Consider the following 22,839-nt stretch of genomic DNA (forward strand, 5'->3'; position numbering starts at 1 on the left):
TCATTAAAAAGGAGCCTTTGTTGTCACAGCGGCTGAGATAAATGAAACAATCAGCTTAACGCTAATGAGAGATTATCTCATTATAGACTGCTATATAAAGACCCTGCTCTCTCGCTGTGTGTGTGTGTGAGTGTGAGTGTGTATTTGGTGACGTTTTTCCTTGGCACCGTTTGCTCCCACTATACTTTATAGAGGACATAAAACACTCGGCGCGGTCGTGTACGCTGCACACACTCATTCACTGATTGAAACGGAAACATTGCTCACTTCCTGCAGCGACAACGCCGCCATATATCACACACTCCAATTACATCCGTCATCACACGCTGATCATTTCTAGTAATTGGCTTTATTAAACGCTGAGAAGCCCGAATCAAAAGAAGCTGAAAGGAAACAGGAATAACAAGGGTGTTTTTAAAATGAAAGGAGTAGAAAGTTCAGATAATTGTGTGAAAATGTAAAAAGTAGAAGTAAAAGTTCATCTGATTTGTACTTATCTGTAAATTCTGGTACTGGTACTCTATGTCAAAATATCGGTGGGCACACCATCTAATAAATTAATTCAGCTGATAAAAAAGTGTGAATGCTGCAGGTATAAAGCATTTGCTTTATAAGCAGGTGTAATAGTAATGCAGGAAACTGGTGTAAGTGAGTGTGTTTGAGAGAGAGAGAGAGAGAGAGAGAGAGAGTCTGCATGCTCTTTTATCTTGCGGTAGCATGTGTCCATATTTAGCTGTGTCTGATTGTTTCCAGTGGGGGGGATTTGGTGCTTTGTGATGAAAGTTTGATCAAAGCTGCAGCTCTGCTCAGGCTGTGGGTGGCAGGCTGCACTGCATGCGTCTAAACTTCACTAAAGACGAGCAGCTTCAGCCTCACTTAACATTCTCAGCTTTCCCCAGACATTTACGTTCACTGGGTTTCCATCCAAACCTTTCACAAAAAAAGTTATACTTCATTATGAAGCAGAAACAATACTAAATAATCATGTTGCCATTTACTACAGTTACGCAAATAAACTTTGGATGGTGTACACCACTGTGACATTGAAACAAGCAGAAGTTTAACAAGGAGACATTTAACTGATGTGTGGAGAAGCTCATTATCCTTGGTTTGTTTTCATACAAAGGAACTTTTTAAGAACACGTCACTTTTATGCATTTAGTTTAATAAATACTGGATAAAAATACTTGATCGGTAATAAACAGGGCTGTTCCTGTTTTATCAAACTGTGGATTAAAAGTTGACCCAGGTTTGGAAAGTTTCCACATCTGGCATGGTCCACACCTACTTGAAGCTAACCCAAGAACACAGATTTAAGGAGGACCCAGGATTGGTCGTGTGTACCAATCCCAGCCTCGAAAATGCACTCCGCTTGCTACATTTGTGACAAGATGTCTTAGTGTGCTGTTATCGGAATCTTAATAATGTCCACCAAACATCTGGGAGCCCAAACACACCAGACAGTTGAGGTAAATACGTGTAGAGCCATTTTATAAACGTATTTACTTGTATAAAGCACATGGTACAGGGTAGGAAAGAGAGTATATTGGAGTATATATTTGTATAGAGTAGTAAAGAGAGTATAGAGTAATGTATGCTAGTGTAAAGCAGCATAGGCTGACAGGGGTATAGGGGAGTATAGGATGTAAAGGGTTATATAAGTCAGAAAAGGGAGTATAGTGTATTTTAGGGTAGTACAAAGAGTCTAGGGTTGTATAGGAAGGATAGGGGAGCATAGGGAAGTATAGAGTAGTTTAGGGATTGGGGGAGTAACGGGTAGTGTAGGAAGTATAGGGTAATATAGAGTATTAAAGGGTGGTTTAGGATGTATAGGGTAGTATAGTAAGTATCAGAGATTGTAGGGTAATATAGGGAGTATAGGAAAGTATAAGAAGTAAAGGTTAGTATTGGTACTATAGGTCAAAATAGGTGGTATAGTGTATTATAGGGTATTATAAAGAGAATAGGATAGTATAGGGAGTGTAGGGGCAGCAGGAAGTAGAGGGCAGTATAGGGAGGTAAAGAGTAGTATATTAAGTATCAGAGATTGTAGGGTAATATATGGAGTATGGGAAAGTATAAGAAGTAAAGGTTAGTATCGGTACTATAGGTCAGAATAGGAAGTATAGTGTTTTATAGGGTAATAAAAAAGAATAGGGTAGTATAGGAAGTGTAGGGGCATGTAGGAACTAGAGGGCAGTATACTGAAGTAAAGAGTAGTATATAAAGTATAGGATATTGTTGGGTAAAAAAGGGAGTATAGGAATGTATGAGGATATTAAGGGTAGTATCAGTCAGAATAGGAAGTATAGTGTATTATAGGGTAATATAAAAAGAATAGGGTAGTATAGGGAGTGTAAGGGAATGTTGAAATTAAAGGGAAGTATAGAGTAGTACATGAGTATCAGAGATTGTAGGGTAATATAGGGAGTATATGAAAGTATCAGGATAGTTAGGGTAGTATAGGTAGTACCGGACAGAGTATAGGGAGTATAGAGTATACGGGTTGAAAGTATAGGGAAGTAAAGAGTAGTATAGGTATAAGTATCAGAGTTTGTAGGGTAATATAGGGAGTATAGAAAAAGTATAAGAAGTAAAGGGTAGTAAAAGGTAGTATAGGTCAGAATAGGGAGTGTAGTGTATTATAGGGTAATATAAAAATAATAGGGTCGTATAGGGAGATGGGAATGTCAAAATTAGTGGGAAGTATAGCGTAGTACAGGGAGTATCAGGGAGGTAAAGTGTAGTATCGGGTAGTATAGGAATTAAAGGGAGGTATAGGGTATATAGGGAATATAGTAAGATGAAAGGTAAATTGCTGGCACTCCAGCTTATCATGTAAGTACTGGCTGGAGCTCCATCGATGTAGAGCATAGAACACAGATCTACTGCTCCATAGCCCAACACCCACAGTCTTAAAGCCCCCTCCACCATGCTTAACACTGGCATGAGGAATTGTGACCTTTGACCCACAACATCCCAGTTGCATTCAATTGATTAGTGTGTTTTTATAGGGATTATACTGTGCTCTGAGAATGCCTGCATCAGCAATTGGTACATTTAAAGTAGCTCAATTCACTTATTAGAAGCACTGTCTACATGTACCATGGTTGCCTGGTTAGCTCATACAGTAGAGTTTAAGAGTCTTAATCTCAGGATTGTGGTTATGTGCCCCTTTATGAGCATAAAAACTTAAAGGTTAGAGAGGTGGGCTTCTCCAAATGATGACTGGTTCAATCCTTTGCACCAGCAGGACGTGGTTGGTTGAGGGTTTGAAGGAACAGTGCTTTTTCCACTTAAAAAAACATAACTGAGGTGCCCTTGTATTGGGATTCCTTCTCATTTATTGTTTCTGCTTTAACCCTTCGAACTCTTGGATGTTTTGGTGTGTGTGTTTTTTTTCTCAGTTTTTATCAGTTCCTCTTTTCAGGACCCTGGTTGAGGAATTTGTGGTGTGGTGCAAAATGAACCATCTACAGCTGAACATCTCCAAAACCAAGGAGATGTGCATAGACTTCAGGAGGTCCAGGCCCTCTGCTCAGCAGACAATCTCCATCGAGGGGGTCGATGTGGAAGTGGTCAAGTCCTACAGATACCTTGGTGTGCACCTGGACGATAGGCTGGACTGGTCAGTGAACACTGACTACCTCTACAGGAAGGCACAGAGTAGACTGTACTTCCTCAGAAGGCTTGGGTCCTTTAACATCTGCCAGAAACTCCTGCTGATGTTCTACCAGTCTGTGGTAGCCAGCGTCCTCTTTTACGCTGTAGTGTGTTGGGGAGGCAGCATCAGCAAGAGGGACGCTGGACGACTGGACAGGCTGGTGAGGAAAGCTGGTTCTGTGCTGGGATTAGAGCTGGATTCCTTAACACCACTGGCAGAGAGGAGAGCCCTCAGCAAGCTGCTGCACACCCTCTGCACAGCACCATCACCAGGAAGAGGAGCTCATTCAGCGGAAGACTGCTGTCCCAGTCCTGCTCCACAGACAGACTCCGAAAGTCTTTTGTCCCTCAGGCCATAAGACTGTTCAACTCCTCTCAGTGTGACACTTATTCATTCCGGCAATTCTGGCCACACCATGGACACACCCCCATCTATGGTCACACTCTCAGTCTTGCTGATGCCTATAACACTATTTTTATAGTTCTACCCTATTTTGCACTAGTAGTTCATTCACTAGTTCATTCATCTACTGTTTACATATCATTTGCACTGCTAAATTTAAATTATTATATAACTGTGTATTTGCACTTTCTGTATGGCTGACATCAGTTATCCTCATCTTATAACACAGTAATTATTTTACTTATTTTTAAATGTATAGACTTTAAATATATATTTACACCTAATATATATTTTCACAAATTGTTAGACTACAGTGTTTATTAGTTAAAAGCATAAGAATATTGATGATAGTTCATTACATGGTTTATTAATTATAACTTTGATAAAATACATGGAGAAACAGCATCAGGTGGATTTATTTTTCTTGATAATCAATAATCACATCTCTAGGATACATGTAGATACTAAAAACCTGAGACTCAGTGTCACGTCTTGGCCTCGTCTCGTGTCTCTGTGTGTCTTCCCCACGTGACCTGTGCTCCCCTGTGTCTCCCGTCTCAGTACTTTTCCACCTGTTTCTCATTTGTAGCTCCGCCCCTTCCCCAGGTGTTTCCTATTCTTGTGTGTTACATGTTACTATAAATAGCACTCCTCTGCCACTTTGTCTCCGTCGGTCTTTGCACCTTCCAATGTTGTTTCGTCTCTTTCAGTGTTATCAGTCCTCTTAGCGTTTCTCTGTTCTCTGTTTTTGCCATATATATATATAGTCTATTTCCTTGTTTATTTCTTAGTGTTTTGCTTCTTGTTGTTTCCCTTGTATATATATCCCTGCCCTGTTTAGTTTTGGTTATTTCTTGGTTATTTTTGGTAGTTTCTAGTTTCTTGTTTATTCCTTGTTTATGTTCTTAGCTTTGTTTCTTTCTTTGTTTATTTACTCCCTGTTTGTTTATTTATTGTCTCTAGTTGGTTTAGTTTAGGTTCTTTGATTTGTTATTGGTTATTTGTGTATCTTTGTTTCATGTTACTTGTTCCTTGTTTTCTTGTTATTTATTTATTAAATTATTATTTATTTTCACCCTACCTGCACTTGTGTCCGCCTCCTCGTCTCCCTGCCTGGGTATTCCTGACACTCAGAGCAGCCTATGCCTTTCAGTATTTTAATCAGGACACACAAAGAAAACTATATATATACAAAAATGTAAACTTTTTACTCTAAATAAATAAAAATGTTTAGTGAAATATAACTACTTGTGCAAGTAAAATAAAAACTATATGAAGTAGTGCGCACACCATACCTAGCTTTAGTTTCAGTAAAGCAGGTAGTTTCACACTTTTTTCTGTGAACACTTTTGAGTCTTTATTTACTGATATTATTTGTTTTGAAACATCATATAAATATGTTTGAAGCACTAAAAGTAAATACTATTGGTTGGGGAAGGAGATCTCACTTTTTTAGGAGTTTTTCTCGATGGGTGAAGGGATTCCTGAGTAATTAAGATGAAAACACAAGGTGAGATTTTTGACGTAAAATCTGTCCATAGGGTTCTAAGGGTTAAATATTGGAAAGCAACAAGACCAACTCCTCAATTAATCCAAAACAAAACGTATTGGATGGAGCGCCATTATTCGCCAAAACACTGTTCCCCTTCTCCACAGCTCAGTGCTGTGGGAATTAATACCATTTTAGCCCATGCCTTGCATTAGACATGGTGTCAACAGGTTTATGATCTATTGGCAGTGCTTCTCTACAGGGACTAGTGAAGGTGTTTGTGCATTTGCCCTATGGGATTGTGCACTGCTGCAGGTCTATGTGTGCAAAAAAGCAGGGGTGTTCGCACATCAGAGATGCACCTGTGTTGACAATTCACTGCCAAGATAGCAATGAACATCTGAATGTTGATAGTTTGACTGAGGTTGTATTCAGTTAGTGGAGAACCTGTGTTTTCTGTTTCCAAGATAGCAATACACCAGAAATTTACCTAAACACACCAACATCAGACCCATCAGTGTAAATAAATTCACAAGGGTGGCTGCTATGTAAATAATACAGGTGCAAAGCGTGAAAATATACTATTGCCGTGAAAATAGACTGTTGGCCGGGACTCTTGTGCATAGACCATAGTGTAAAAAACATTTTGTAAATTAAGAACACTTACTCTTGCTTTGGATTCAAATTAAATGTTAATAAATGGTAAGAGGTGGAAATAAAGCATCTATTTTCTTTGTTAGCGGAGGTCCTATCATACACCCTATGTTAATTGAGCATGCATGGCGCACCTGTGTTTTTTTTAGTTGCCAAGATAGCAATACACCAGAAATTTACCTGAACACACCTTACTTCCAAACCACCACAACCATGGTATGCACCATTGCTATTTAAACAAAAGAGGCGGAAGCCATTAAAATAGACTGTTGGCAGGGTGTAAGATAGCAATGAGTATTGAAAAACAAAACACACATTGACACACAGCAGTGCACAAACCTAACTTTTACATTAGCAATTAAAAAGAAAAGTAAAAGATCCACTGACACACCTTCACAGCGTGAACGTGCAGGTCAGTTTCCCTGCTGAGAAGCGCAGAAGCACTGCACCATTAAAATAGCAATCCACCAAAGTCAGAGCTCACCTGGCTCTTAAAGGGAAGTTGCAAGTAAAACACTTATTGGTTTATTTCACATTACGCCCAAAACACAACCATGATTATTACAAATAATTAGAATTAGTACATGCCTTTTGCACGTCTGAAGCCACACAAAGCGTATTTTTGGTGTCCTAACAATATCAAAGATACACTGACACGCCCTAAATTAAGCTGCACTCTGCCTGTTTGAGAGCTCGGCTATAGATTTATAAAATAGGGTCCTTAATCTTCCTCAAATATTAAAAAAATAATAATTTAGTATAAAACCAAAAGGTTGCATCCTGCTCTCCCAGAGTTTCACTACTGTCTCTATACAGTCCTGAGGATGATGGACACTACCATTAGAGTAAGAAAGAACAAAAAAAAAAAAAAAAAATATATATATATATAAGAAAGAAAGCATTAAAAACCCATCACAATAATGCAATGCACATCTGTATGGTCGGTCCACTAGAATCCAGTTTTGCTGCTGTCATATTTATCAGTACTAAATCATCTGAGAGAGACAGAAAGTGCTGCTGGAGCGTGCATATTTCTAAAGCCATCCATCAAATACAAGTAATGTTTTTCTTTTTCCTGATCAGAGAGAAAGAGAGAGAGTGAAAGAGAGAGAGAGAACGAGAGAAAGAGAGAGAGGGAGAGAGAGAGAGAAAGAGAACGAAGAGGAAAGTTTGAATCAGCTAAAAGTTTAAAAGCTTTACTATGAGACAGAAATGCAATTGCTCAGATTTTTTTTTTAATTTACATCTTCATTTGTCTTTTTCGCTCTACGATTCATCTCATCCATCTCGACACAAAAACACACTGACTCAGCAGCGAGAGGCCTGCTAAGACTAATAACAATCCCATGACCTCATCCATCCTCAAAGTATTTATGAAGATTGAACCATGCTGTATATAAAGGGGAGTACCACCACTTTTCCAACACTGTCTTCACAAATAAATAGTTCAAAGTGAACTTTGAAATCCAGTCATTAGAGTGGTTTAGTGCTCTAAAGATAATTACACTCTTTAAAATAAAGATGCTACAAATAGGTCTTTCAGTGATGCCATAAAAAACAGTTTGATTCCACAAAGAAAAAAAAAACATGTAAAAAATTTAAGATTTCTGAAGAATCTCTTGATTTATAGAATTTACTATGCTTTTCACTATCTGAACCTTCAGACTTTTCAGTTTGGTGTAGCAAACCACAGTCTGAACCAAAGAACCAAACTTCGGTGTGACCAAAAGAGTTTGACTCGTTTTGGGTCAACTAAACCATGGTCCAGATTGTTTGCAGTGTAAATACCCTTTTTTTAATGGAAATCCAGGATTTATGAAGTTGAGGCAGGCTATCATCACCCATTCAACTCAAGGAGAAGAAATAGAACTGGTGGAGTACAACAGATTACACTGATTGATCTACACTCCTATATCTACTGTAACTGTAGATTAACCCTAAAGATTTTTTATAAACAGAAATAAAAAAGAGAAATCTACAGGGTAATCTGTTACGCTCATCCATCTGCTTGATAAGCATGAACATGTACAGTCCCCTCCAAGAGTACTTTTAGCAGATGCTAGTGATAACAAGCTAATTAACAAGCTGACGTACCTCTACGCTTCATTGGTAGAAGTTTGAGGGTCCTGACATTTAAAACGAGGCACTGAGAACTTGCACAGTGCACAGATATTTTCTGAAAACACAGTTTTATACAGGAAGTAATGCAAAAATAGTATGGAAATATTTACAGCATTTCTACTGAATTCATTGTGCAATCTGCTCCCCCACACAGAAGAAATAATTTTATTAAAGTGAGTGAACTTACCGGACAGTTCAACTCAATAAAGTTCAGAGAACTTCAACCTGAAAATTTAAAAACGCTTGTTGAGAAAATAAAAAAATGTGACTTGAACCAACTTTTAGTTACTGCCAGTGATGGGAATAACGTTCCCTGCGTCGTCCAATTAAATCGTTTAAATAAATGGGAAATGCTTTTATACAAGCTATTACTATTTCCTATAAAGTAATACATATAAATGTGTATTTATATGTATAAACGTTTGATTGAGCTTCATTACACTGTCTAGTGAGCAGTATATAAGCTAACAAAAGCAAACTTTTCCTGATAAAATAAAATATAAATATTTTCTCCTCGCTGACAGAGACCCTGTAAATCAGCAGGGATTTAACAAAGAACAGGAAAGCCTGAAAGTTCTTTTCCAGGCTTCTCTGGACGCTTAAAGCGGAACTAAAATGTTTTCATATACTGCGCTGAGTGTCAGGCAAACTCCTGGTCTCTGATTGGATAGACGCATCGCGTTGGACGGATTCATTTGCATAAAGTTTTCATCGCACCGCATCCCCGGCTCTCGACGCATCGGAGCCATGATGCACCGCGCGACTGCATCTGACGGAGGTCAGTATGTGTGCGTTGCGTGTGTAAGTCACAAGGGAGGGGAGGATGCAATAACTGCCCAAGCAATGATTGGCTAAGATATGGTAAAATTACGTCTACAGCCAATCAGAGAAAATAGGTGGGTGGGTGTTTAGAGCACATAACCTAAACAGCACATAATAATAAAAATAATACTTTATTTTTATATAGCGCTTTTCTAAAACCCAAAGACGCTTACAGTCATCATTTGTGGAAACAAATAGAAACATTACACAACAAGTGGTGACAGACAATCAACATAGTATGAGAACAGACTGCAGGGATAAGTGGTATAGCACATTAAACAGAGGGAAGGCCGTAGGCAAGAGAAAAGAGGTGAGAGGAGGATTGTTTGACCGCAGATGGGAGAGAATTCCATAGTTGAGGAAAAAGCCCGATCACCAAAGCCACGAAGTTAAGAAGCTGGGACTTTAAGAAGTCCAGCAGTAGCAGACCTAAGGGATCGAGATGGTCTGTAAGGAAGAAGGAGGTTTGACAGATAAGGAGGTGCAAGATTATTTAATGCCTTATAGGTAAGTAAGAGAATCTTGAATTGAATCCTGTATTTAACAGGGAGCCAGTGAAGATTTTGGAGAACAGGTGTAATGTGTTCATGGGTGCAAGTGTGAGTGAGTAAACGGGCAGCTGCGTTTTGTACCATCTGGAGTTTATGGATAGAGGAAGAACTAATGCCAGCGAGCAAGGAGTTACAGTAATCTAGTCTGCTGGAAATGAAAGCATGAATCGTCGAATTGTAGCTATTCTGCGCAGATGAAAGAATGCAGTTTTCACCACAGAGTTGATGTGAGCTGTAAAAGAGAGAGTGGAATCTAGAAGAACGCCCAAATTTCGGACTTGGGTAGAGGGAGAAATTACTGTACCACCAAAGTTGAGAGAGAGAGTAGGAGTTTGATTGAGGACTGCCTTAGTGCTGATCAGGATGAGCTCGGTCTTATTACTGTTTAGCATGAGAAAATTATCCTTCATCCAGTTCTGGATTGCAGAGAGACAGCTTTCTAAATGAGTAGTGGGTGGGTTATTGATAGAACTAGTGCTAAGATAAATTTGGGTGTCGTCCTTATAACAGTGGAAGTCTAGGTTAAAGTGACGCAACAGAGGCCCAAGAGGAAGGATATAGATGATGAAGAGGAGAGGTCCAAGGTGAGTGAGAGATGGAGAGTGAGGAGGACTCCAGCGGCAAAACAGCCTTTTCCAGATGTAAATAACAACACTATTTCAAACTCACTGAGGTCAAAGGTGAAAATTTGCACATCAAGTTGACATTATGTCCCCGAACAAAAAACCTCTATGCAGGTACTTGTCTTTGCTGTCGTGCACTCTATTCATCTGGCTTATTAAACACGGTCTGAGAAGATGGGGTGGGTGTTATAGAGTTTATAGTGGAGTAACTCAGTTAGTAACTCAGTTACTTTTTTTGGAGGAGTAAATAGAAACTATAACTAATTACTTTTTCAAAGTAACTTTCCCAACACTGCTTACTACACGTGTCAATGCTCTTTCTACAGTATTGGTTCATACTGATTTTGGTTCATACTATGGAAAAAAACAGCTATTTCTTTGCCTCTATCACTAGCATTGTAAGTCTGTTGGGAGCATCGGCTAAAAATGCTATATTTTTTAATACTGAGGGGGAACTTATGTGGGCTATACGACAAAATTTGTATTTGTATTCGTCTATTTCCCACTGGATTTCTCCTTTAAAGCATTCATTAAGGGTGTCCAGTTTATGTTCTTCCTGAAATCAAATGTCTATAATAGGAATGTTATAATAGTGTAACTTCATTGTATCTACAGCCTCTACTCTTCTGGAAAGGCTTTTTACTGCATGTTGGAACATTGCTGTGAGGTGGATTTGATTGTATTCAGCCTCATCAGTAAACTGTCAGGTACAAATGTAGGATGATTAGACTAATTCTATATGTACTGGATGAAGCTCCGTCACTCCATTTTAAACAAAGTTCAACCCACCACATCTACACAGCTTCATCACTCCGTTCACCTATTCCCTCCTCTCGCTCCTCCAGCCGCTCCATTTCTCTTTTTCTTAAATGACAGAAAGCAGGTGATTTATTTTGTTCTGGAAATCACGTGGCCTAAATATTGTAACTGACCCCGGGCGTATTGATTTTGGACAGAGCCGAGCGGCTTCCTGCCACAATAATAGCCCTGAGGACACCGGGCCCAATCCCTTCATCTGCAGAGAGAGAGAGAAAGAGAAAGAGAGAGAGAGAGAGAGAGGAACTGAAGAATGCAAGAAAAACAAAGACAGATAGGATAAGAAAAGTTAAATTATAAAGAAAGTTTATAGACAGAGAAATAGACAGAATAGATAGACAAAATCAAGTGTGAGAAAAGAGAGACAGAACAGAGTAAATGGTGTAGAAGAAAGCTAGAGCAAGAGACAGACAAACAAAAGAGAGAAAATCAGAAAAAAAGCAAGTGAGAGGGAGAGAGAGAGAGACACCGAGGAAGAACCAGGTGAAAGAGACAGACAAAAAGAAATGAGGAAAAGAGAAACAGTATCATCAGTATCTACACAGTGTCATCTTCATCACTTGTATCTATACAAATATACTACATACACAAAAAAGGAAAAGAATTGTTTTTACTTATTAAAGTGACATGCAAAAGTCATGTGACAGCAGTTTGTAAGTTGCTTATAAACTCTTACCTCAAGGGACAGCTTGGGAATGCCCACACCTGTGTAACCTACAGTATGAGGTGTTATCTTGTGAAAGAGGTTTAGTTTAGGAAGTTTGAGAGGCCTGATGGTGGTGGGTGTCCATTTCTGCATTTAATATTCCTTAATCCACAGTGTCACATGTGTGCCAGGAATATGCCATAAAAGACATAAAAACACACCCAGAACAGTGGGTGTTAATGATTGTGACCGGTGGCGTCTGGCTAGAGTTATCCATGCTTACAGACGAATTGATGTATTCACTTCTCCTATAATAATAGTTTTTTTGTAGAAGAAAATGGTAACTGAAGCATTTTAAGCTTGCTTATAGGTTCCTCAAAACATATAAAAGGGATTCTCTAAATCAGGGGTCAGCAATTAAGTTTGGCTGTGGGCCAGATATTTTCCAAGCGATTACGTGGCGGGCCACAAAAAAAAATTCTGTTTCGGAAAATGAAGTGTAATGGGGATGTAGTGCTACAGACTAGTAGCTCTCAAGCCCAGAGGGTTGTTAAACCTAATTGCAGACAGAACAGTTGATCTCAAAGCAGGTAAATCCAAGAAGAAAGGATTAAAATAATAATAATAATAAAATAAATAAGTACACCACTCACGCGGGATCACCTGTGTTGTCGCCCGCTGCCCCGGCTAGTAAATTGGGACACGGCTGATGAAAAAATGCCCTTATAAGGAGATAGGAAACCCAAGAACGAGCAGAAAAGCGAGAACGGGCAGAAAATAAAGTCACACCAAGCTCGACAGAGAGAGACAGGGGAGGAATGTAAACAAAGGCTCACCAGAGAAACATTTTTCATTTTTTCTTTATTGTTCATGCCAGATGTTTCATGCTTGTGGGCCACATGCTGTTGCCGACCCCTATTCTAGAGTTTCAAACTAAAGAACCCCTAAATTTTCCTCAACTAACTTTTTTGCAGTGTAACAGTGGAGCTCATGCCTCATAAAATTTGGGATGCACCCTAATGGTTCAAACTTCCACATCAGCACAGTGACAGCTACCAGACAGAAGAATAAACGAGGAATAGAAGTGAAATACTTACAATTTTATTAATGAAGGATATGAATTCAGTAATATGGATTTATATATATATAAAATAATCTATAAATATAAATTTAAAAAGCTTCAATTGCTTAGTGGTTATCATGTTCACCTCCCAGTGCTGGGGTTCTTGGTGTCTGCATGGGTTTTCTCTGGGGACTCCGGTTTCCTTCCACAGTCCAAAAACATGGAGATGAGGTTTGTAAATTGAATGATTTAAATTGTTATGATGTCTGTATATGTGTTTGAATGTATGTGTAAATGACTGTGTGCCCAGATATAGATTGATACTTTGTGCTAGGGCAATGCTGTAGTGCCCGATACAGTCCTCCTTGTGTACGATTGTTTCCGGTTGGGAGTATGCTGTGTGTGATTGGCTGCCACTCTTCACCGATGTGCATGAATGAATGCGTGTGTGTGTTTGAGTTCTGAGTATAAAATGACTGTATGTGGAACGTGTAAATAATACACTGATTCATTAATGTGATAGAAAGGTGTAATAAAAATTCTTTCAACTCTTTCTCATTCTGTCCAATAATGATCTCTCTCTCTCTGTCTTAATCGCTCTTTCTCACTATCTGTCTCCCTGTCTCTCTCAGCTTTTGTTCACCATTGTCTGATAAATGTTGTATTGTATTACACTGTTATATTTTAAAATAAAAACTTCAAAAACACAGGAAAAAAACAGCAGGAAACGTCTTTAAATTTATATTTTTATTTTTTACCTGACTGATCGTCTCTCTCTCTCTCTCTCTCTCTCTCTCTCTCTCACACACACAAACACACACACAAACACACACACACACACACACACACACAGGAACCAGCTGAGGCTCCGGATCAATACCTACCGCCCCCCTCCCCAACACACACTCTCTCTCAGTACTGCACCATTTAAAGAACAGCATTCAGAAACCCACCTTTATCACACAGTCTCTTTCTCTCTCTCTTTCTTTCCCTCTCTCTTTTTCTCTGTCTGTCTCTCGCTCTCTCTCTCTCTTTCTCTCGCTCTCATTTTAGGTTGTTTTTTTTGTTTTTGTTCAGGCCCGAAAGAGCCAAACCAAGAACAGACTGCTGAACAGGATAAAGGCAGACTATATATATATATATATATATATATATATATATATATATATATATATATATATATATATATATATATATATATATATATATATATATATATTGTCTTAGTATATATATGCTAGGACAATTAGTACTACTAGTACTACTACTACTACTACTACTACTACTACTAATAATAATAATAATAATAATAATAATAATAAAGTGTGCTTTTAATACATTTATTTATTTGTTGTATTAATTGAATGTATTTGTTTTAAATATCTCTTAAAATGGTCATTTATTCTAATATGTGATATAAAAAAGCATCAAGCAAAATGTAACAATATGTAATAATCAATAATGACTCATTTATTGAATGGAAATAACCTCTATTAATACAGTATTAATACAGTCCCTAAAAGAGAGTGAAGAAACGGAAGAAATAAAAACACCTTTAAAATTAATGTCTTCACTCCAACAGAAGGACTGTACAGGCGAGAGAATAGAAGCAATTTAAGAACACTTCAGACACACCACACACACACACACACACACAAACACACACACACACACACACACACACTATTTTTCCCTTTGTTTTTCCGGATCAATCTCTGTATCCTGAGGCCACCTGCGGTCTCCAAGCACTTCAGGACCACGGACAGTAACAACTGACAGCACAATGACATTGTGTCTCCCACGCACACGCTCACACGTGCGCACACACACACACACACACATACACACACACACATATAGCTTGTTCATACTTGCACAGTGCACTGAACCTATTTGGTCCCCACAAAAATATTAATACACCCACATGCACACACGCACACACACCCTGTCCTGCAGGGTGATGGACGGGGCCAGCCCTGTCCATCCCATTGTTCCCTCTATCTCTGCCTCTGCTGACTGCCCCTCCTCCCCTCTTCCCCTCATCCGTCCATCTTCTTCTCCTCTCCTCTTTCTCTCCGAGATCTCTTGGGGGCCGCCGTGGGCAGGAATAGGCCGTGCCCTCTAATCCCCCCCACCCAACATTCTCTCTCTCTCTCTCTCTCTCTCCCTTTTTTTCTTTTTCAATCCTTGCTCTCCTTGTCTCAACTCTCCACCTCAACCTCAACTCTGTCCTTCCCTACCATTCTCTCACAGAAAACATGGAATACTGGAGAATCTTTCCTAGGAGTGTCTGGCCTACTGAATTTACTCCAAAAGGGCATGGAAAACTCATCCAGGAGGTCACAAAACAACCCAAAAATGTAAAGAACTGCAGGTCTCAGTTAGCTTAGAGCCTTAGAGTAAGCTTCCATAAGTGTGCAGTGGACATGCACTACAGTGCATCGTTGCTGTCCAATAAAAAAAACATGCATCTCCAAAAACTGCAACTTTTTAGGAGATGGAAGTCAATGAAAAAAGAGAAACCAATGATACCGATGAAGCAAATGTAAAAAGAGATTTCAGGTTATTTTGGAGAATTTCTATTGGTCACTTAATGAATACGTTTTGACACAGTGTAAGATGCGGACAAAAATAGAGATACTTGTTTTTCATTGGACAGTGAAGATAATGGCAATTGAATATAGACACCTGCTCATTTCTTTTTGCCTCTGAATCAAGGACAGGCAGTCTGAGTCGTCCAGTGGTCTAAAGCTCTGCCACTATCAAAGGATCGAATCCCGGTCATGCAGCTTGCCATCAGCTGACAGAGCCCTGAAAGAGCACACTTGGCCTTGCTCTCTCTCTGGGTGCATAGATGGGATGTGGATCAGCACAGGGCATCTGTGAGCTGGTGTATCAGAACCGAGTCACTGCGCTTTCCTCCGAGCTTTAGCGCTGTGATGCTACTCGATAATGCTGCATCAGCAGCAGTTTGAAAAGAGGTGGTGGCTGACTTCACGTGTTGGAGGAGGCGTTTGCTTCTCCGTCTTCACCCTCCTGGTGCTGTGTTGTGTAAATTGGCAGAAAATGGAAAAAAAATGAAACACATTTTAAAGAGAAAAAAACGAATCAAGGATGGTAAAAAATGAACTCTCTTGTGTCTATGAAGGACTTTCTACTAGATTATGGAACATTGCTCTGAGGATTTGATTGCCTTCAGCCACAACAACATTTGTAAGGTCAGAATGTAGGATGACCATCACCCTAACTCATCCTTAACACCCCAACTCTTAACCCTCCAGCATACAGCTGGCATCTGGTATGGTTCCAATAGATTTGCCTTGCCTGTTTAAGTGAATCAGTCATTATTAGGGTTGTGACGAGATCTCGTGGCACGTGATCTCACAATATTAAAACGTGGCGATATTTCTCTTCAAGCTAAAACATGTCTTGTGGGGAAAAAACAGTTTAGTGTGGACTTTTTAAGAGGGATCTGGCAACACAGTAGCAGCGAGTGTTGGTGGGTGAGCAGTGAGAGCAGCTCTCAGCAGAAGAGGAAAATTCAGGTATTTGAATAGAAGATGCTTCTGCTACTTTTATGTTGTTTGTTTGGCTGCATTTTGGCTCCAGTGGAAACAATAAACGGTAACAGAGTGACCAACAAGACTCAAACCATATATAAATACTGTAAGTAAATCCTACACGTGACTGTTTCATAGGCAGTTGTACTAATCCCTTAGCTCTGTACTGTATTTAAAAACATGTTCTGTATCTGTTTGCACTTCAAGCATAGTCTTAATATGACTGGTTATGGTTATACATAGTTAAATTACAAGAGATTTAGGAGAAAAAACACAAACCATAGGCTTAATATGACTGGTTGTGGTTTGCACTTATTGTTTGCACTATATAAGAAAACTAGAAAAGTTTTATTTTTATATTTTAATTCTTATTCTTATTTCTATTTTTATTATAGAATCAATGTGTGAGAGAAACCAGTCTGTTAAGTTTGTGTTATATGATTTTATCAAATAAAACTCTAGTTTTCAAGCCATTTTTCATTTTTGACGTTTTCCTTAAATTGTTATTTTTAAATCTCGTCTCGTCTCGTGAACCCAGTATCGTGTCTCGTCTCGTGATATTAGTGTCTCGTCAAATCCATGGTCATTCTTTTTTCATTTTTGTATTCCCCAACTTTGTTCTCCTGCTGAAGAGCTACTGAAAACAGACACAAAGGGACCTCAGCTAGGTAAAGGTCATGTGACCAAAATGGACGAATAGTCTCCGCCTCTTGATGGAGGAAAAGTGGGGTTCATATGGAGGCTGAGGTTAAAGTGAAATTCCACAGATACCTGGATGTAGTCAGCTATGTGCATGCTAATGTGTGAATGTGTGTGTGTGTGTGTGTGTGTAAATGTGTTTGTGTGTGTGTTTTCCATTACGTGTGTATTGTGAGAAGGTGCAGAGCTCCCTCTAGCCACAGCACACACACACAGCAGGGACTTCTCACATCAACACTGCAATCAATACCAAACACACACACACACACACACACAAAGCACAATCAATAACACAGCCAACAACCTTTTCTCACTCTCACTCTTTTACACACACTCTCGCAACAGGACGCTCACACACTCACACTCACTCACACACACAGTTCCAGTGTAGCAAAAAAATGGTGACACACTAATTATACTGTACAATATGAGGCAGAGCATGTTGTGTAAAGCTGAACAGGAACCCTATTAATGTAACCAAATGACTTTATTTAAAGCGATAGTTAGATTGTTAGCCCCGCCCCCAAGACATTAACATGATGTGCACTTGACATGATGTGTAACAATAATAAAAAATCCACAGCCCATCAAAAACATGAAACACTTGCCTCAAACTGTGTGTAGATGCTTAGTGATCTTTAATAAATGCCTGTTCAGACTTAACATGCATTAACATGCATTAACATGCATTTTGTATCTGTATCTACTACCAGTAAATGCCAGATGAGATCAGATTTTTTTTTTACCATGTAAAAACTCATGAATACATGCATTATTACTGTTTTACTTACTGTACTGGACTCAGCATTTTTAAACAAAAATATTTTCTGCTCCAGAACACAATCTATACGTAAGCCATTAACTGTGCACCATGCAGCTTGATTTCAGTCATGTCAGTATGTCTTTGCTATCATAACAACAGGAAAAGTATGCCTTGTGCAGCTCTAACCTTGAAAAGGCATGTACTAATTCTTTTAATCAATCAAAAAACAATCATTGTGTCACTTGCCATTCCCTTTAAGAGCCGGGTGTGCTCTGACTTTGGCGCATTGTTATTTTAACAGTGCAGCTACCTGGACGTGTCCAGTACTTCTCAGCAAAGATCCCTGAGGTGAAGGAGGCGTGGGAGAAGGTGAAGGTAAACATACGATGTAGAATAATGATGTAAAATGTAAAATATAATGACGTTGATATAAAATAATGTTATTTAATTTTGTATTATGTTTATTGTTGTTTATATAAAAGCTTGCATAGCTGCCAACAGACATGTGCTATGGGTTTGTGCACTGCTGTGTGTCCATGTGTGCGTAACAAGCACCTGTTGACAATCCACTGCCAAGATAGCAATGAACGTCTGACTATAGATGCCTGTCTAGGTTTATGTCAGTTAGTGGTGCGTCTGTGTTTTTCATTACCAAGATATATAGCAATACACCATACATTTACCTGAACACCACGCCCATCAGTGTAGATATATTCACAAACACCCTTGCTGTTCAAATTCAAATTGAATAAGAATGATCAAATTGACGAAGCCCACACCTGTATTAGTTATGAGGTGTTATCTTGTGAGTGAGGCTGAACACATTTTTATAGTTGGGCAGGTATTTAATCATTCCTAAATTCACATTGTTAAGAATACATCACATGAAGCATTATCACCAATAGTGGTCAGCTCAGTACAGGGTGATAATGATTGTGACCCGTTGCTTCTGGCTAGAACTGTCCGTGTAAACAAGCGACCAAAGGAGGCCAAGCATGCATATCCCACAGTTCAGTGCAGCGTTCTTTAGCCTTCATAGGACACGACCGATGTTTCAAACATTATTGTAGCAGCTGAACCAGAAAGTGTGAAGAAAACTCACTCTTTAACTCAGTGCTTACATCATTAACTGGCACATCATTAATATGCACAAACGTGAGTGTTCACACACACAAACAAACACATCCAGAAAGTGAGAAACAATGAGAGGAAATACAGCCAGAAATCAGTAAAAAAAAGACAGTAAAAATGACCTGTAGTAACGTTTTTTTTTTTAAATATTATTATTTCTGTTCACTTGATAGTGTCATGGCTGCTGCAATGAAACAATAAACCATAAACAAAAAAACTAGTTAAACAACAAAGATAAATGAAGCCGAAACCGGCGCAAACAACGTACAAGAACCGACAAACTAACACTGAAGACACAGGGGCTTAAATACACACACACACAAGGCCGGAAAGGAAACAGGGAACACCTGGGGTCAAGTAATGAGGGGGTGGAGCTACACATGAGCACAGGGCCACATGGAGAAATGGCACAGAAGGGGAAAGGTAAATAAACACAGAGAAACACGAGCACAGAAGGGAAACGACAGGGAAACAGGGAATGGATGTGACAGATAAAGTAACATAATAAAATACTCATTTGATTTCTGGCTCTGACCACCTCTGAATGTAGTTTGAATGATAATCTGATCACAAATACGCCTTGGAGTGTGTACCTCTGCCTTTTCATGTGGTCAGGTCACTAAAGAGTCAGGCAACAGTTTGCACAGAGAAACAGAGAGAAAGAGACAGAGAGAGAGAGAGAGAGAGAGCAAGTGAAGGAAATTGTGACTGAGAAAGAGAGAGCTTCTGAGAGACATAGAGAGAAAAAAGATGAAGAAAGAAAAGGAGCATGGCGTGAGAACAGGGGAGAAATTGTGAATTAGACAGGAAGCATCAGATAGTGAGAAAAGGGGAGAAAGGAAACAAATATTTAAGAAATAGAAATAAATATTTCAGAAAGAATAGTAGGGGTAGGGGCCTATTTTGCGTGAAATTATAGGTGAGCCATCAACAGAGCCTCGTGCAGCTTGATTTAGGGCATGTCAGTGCTCAGTGCCTTTGCTATCTTAACAACAGGAAAAGTACACCTTCCACGGCCAAAAACATGCTTTATTCTCTTAAATAATAATGGGTGTGTTTTGGTCGTAATGTGAAATAAACCAATCATTGTGTGTCACTGATCATATCCTTTAGGAGCCAAGTGTGCTCTGACTTTGGCAGATTGGTATTATAATGTATAATAATGTATTATAATGTATAATAATGTATTAGAATGTATAATAATGTATTATAATGTATAATTGTTATTATCACTTCTGCACTTCTCATAGCAATGAACAAAGATGAACAAAGAAACAAACAAACAAAGAAAGGTGGGAAAAAGAGCACTGAAGAGAGGGAATATATGAGAAAATGAGAAATACATGGACATGAACTCATCAGAGAGTGAGAGAGAGATGAAGAGAAACAAATTGAGAGAGAACATGTATCAGACTGTGAGAAGTGAGAAGCAAAGAATAAGACCTGAGACCAAGTGAGAAAAAAACGAAAGAACGTGAGGAACAGAAACTGGCAGTGTTGGGAGTTACTTTAGTTACGTTACTTTAGCCGCTCTATGAACTTTTTTTTTTTTTACTTCGCTTTGCCCTGGTTAACCCCTCCTCTGTCCGGTGAACTTGAGCTTCTGGCCGCTGTGCCTGTAGGTTTACGTGGGTTGGCGTGGTGAAGTGAGGCACAATTGTGACGATTTGCGTGCTCTAATTAATTCAGTGATTGCCGTGGACAGCCCAAGTTCCGATTTAAGGACGTTAAGCTCTTTTTAGCTGCTCCGGTTTTTGTGGTGCTGCTGATTTCTCTTTTAGAGCTTAGATTCTCTGCCCCAACCCGACCTGACCCGAGGACCGACCCGAAATCGGGCTCCTAATTTTATCTTATATAAAGCTCTGGTGTGATAATCACAATGTTGCTAAGTAACCAATTATTATTGTTCACTAAAGCGAACGAAATAGCGAAAACTGAAAGTGAAAAAACATTTGTGTTAACTGAATCTAATAAAAACGGTAATTAAAAGGAAAAAACATAACTATCTCGAACTGTATTTTGTGTTTATAAAACTAACTAAAACGAACTGAAATTACTGATAGAATACCCTCATTTTCGTGTTTAATTTATTTATAAGCGCTGTTGTACAGCGGAGTTGTACAGAGGGGGGTGTTGTGCCGAGCGCGCGGCACCTCGTGGTCCGTTAGTTCTTGTGTAAAGCGCTCGCGCTAGCAAGCCCACCCTAAAAACTTACTGAACAGAAAAAATAAAAACAAAAGAAAATTAAACTATAATAAAAATGAAAAATGTAATCACGTAGCTCTGGGCGCACGTGAACGCCTCCGCGTTTGACTTGCAGCATTGTGTGTAGCTGTTCTTAAAAATCATTTAAATTAAATAATAGTTCTATGCTTCTATGTTACAGTGTTAATTAACATAATTCTGATTATATTTCGCTCATTCAATCAGCCCGAAAACAGACAGTTTGTGGGGCGAATCGGGTCGGGCTCATAATGACAGTTTATGGTTCGGGTTGGGTCGGGCTTGGGCAGAATGTGCACGGGCTCCGGCTGGGTCGGGTCGGATTTTTTGGGCCCGATCTAAGATCTATTCCCTTTTGGTGAAGCTGTTATATTAATACCATTTTAACGGGCATTAAATTGTTGTTTTTGTCTATTATTTTGTTTTATATATACATATTTCTTTTGAGTGTGGCTTGGTTTGTTTAATTTCATCCCCAGACGCGTTTTTCCGCTTTTTTCAGTATTACAAGTTTTAGTAATTTTCTTTGGTTGTGTGAAGAATTTCGTTTTATTTTTTTGAAATTCGTTAGATTATATTTTTGTCAACATTTTGGGTTCATTTTCATTTGTTATTTTTCTAATAATAATAATAGTAAATGCATAATTGATTTCCTTTTTTTGACGGGCGAATAATAAAAAGTAAAGCATAGTTACTTTTACTGGTAACTAATTACTTTTATAGTGGAGTAACTCCATTAGTAACTCAGTTACTTTTTTGGAGAAGTAACGAGTAACTATAACTAAATACTTTTTCAAAGTAACGTGCCCAACACTGGAAACTGGAGGACAGAGAGAATGTGAAAAAATAATATAGCAATACAAATACTATACATCATAATTTTTCAATAACTGGAGAACATAGAGAGAAAAGAGAGAGATAGAGAGAGTATGGAGGAGAAAGAGAGAAAGAAAAAAAGAAAGAAAGAAAAAGTATTGTACATCATATGTTTTCAATAACTGGAGAACATACAGAGAAAAGAGAGAGATAGACAGAGTTTGGAGGAGCATAAGAAAGAAAGAAAGAAAGAAAGAAAGAAAGAGAGAAAGAGAGAAAGGAAGAAAGAGTACTGTACATCATATTTTTTCAATAACTGGAGAACATACAGAGAAAAGAGAGAGATAGAGAGAGTATGGAGGAGCATAAGAAAGAAAGAAGGAAAGAAAATAGAAAACAAGAAATACATGGGCATACATCATACATCATAGAGTGGGAAAGAGAAGTAGGGAACATATTTAAGAAAGAGAGAACATGAATGAGGAAGAGTGGAAAGCAAATAATCAGACATGAGACCAAAGTGAGAAAAAAAAACGAAAGAACGTAAGAAAGAGAGACTGGAGGAGAGACAGAGAATGTGAGGAAAGAATATATCAATACAAACACTGTACATTATCATTTTCCAGTAATTGGAGAACAGAGAGAGAGGGGTGTTTGTGAGAGAGAAAAGAGAGAGAAATAGAGAGAAAGAGAGAGGGAGGGGGTTGTATTAGCTATATTTGTATCGTATAGAGGCGTTCCGGTGTGCACTCGTCTTCCTCACAAACCAATAATCCTCAAGAAGCTTCACAAATAA

Source organism: Astyanax mexicanus, chromosome 9 (assembly GCF_023375975.1).
Source record: "Astyanax mexicanus isolate ESR-SI-001 chromosome 9, AstMex3_surface, whole genome shotgun sequence".
In the NCBI taxonomy this organism is placed as follows: Eukaryota; Metazoa; Chordata; class Actinopteri; order Characiformes; family Acestrorhamphidae; genus Astyanax; species Astyanax mexicanus.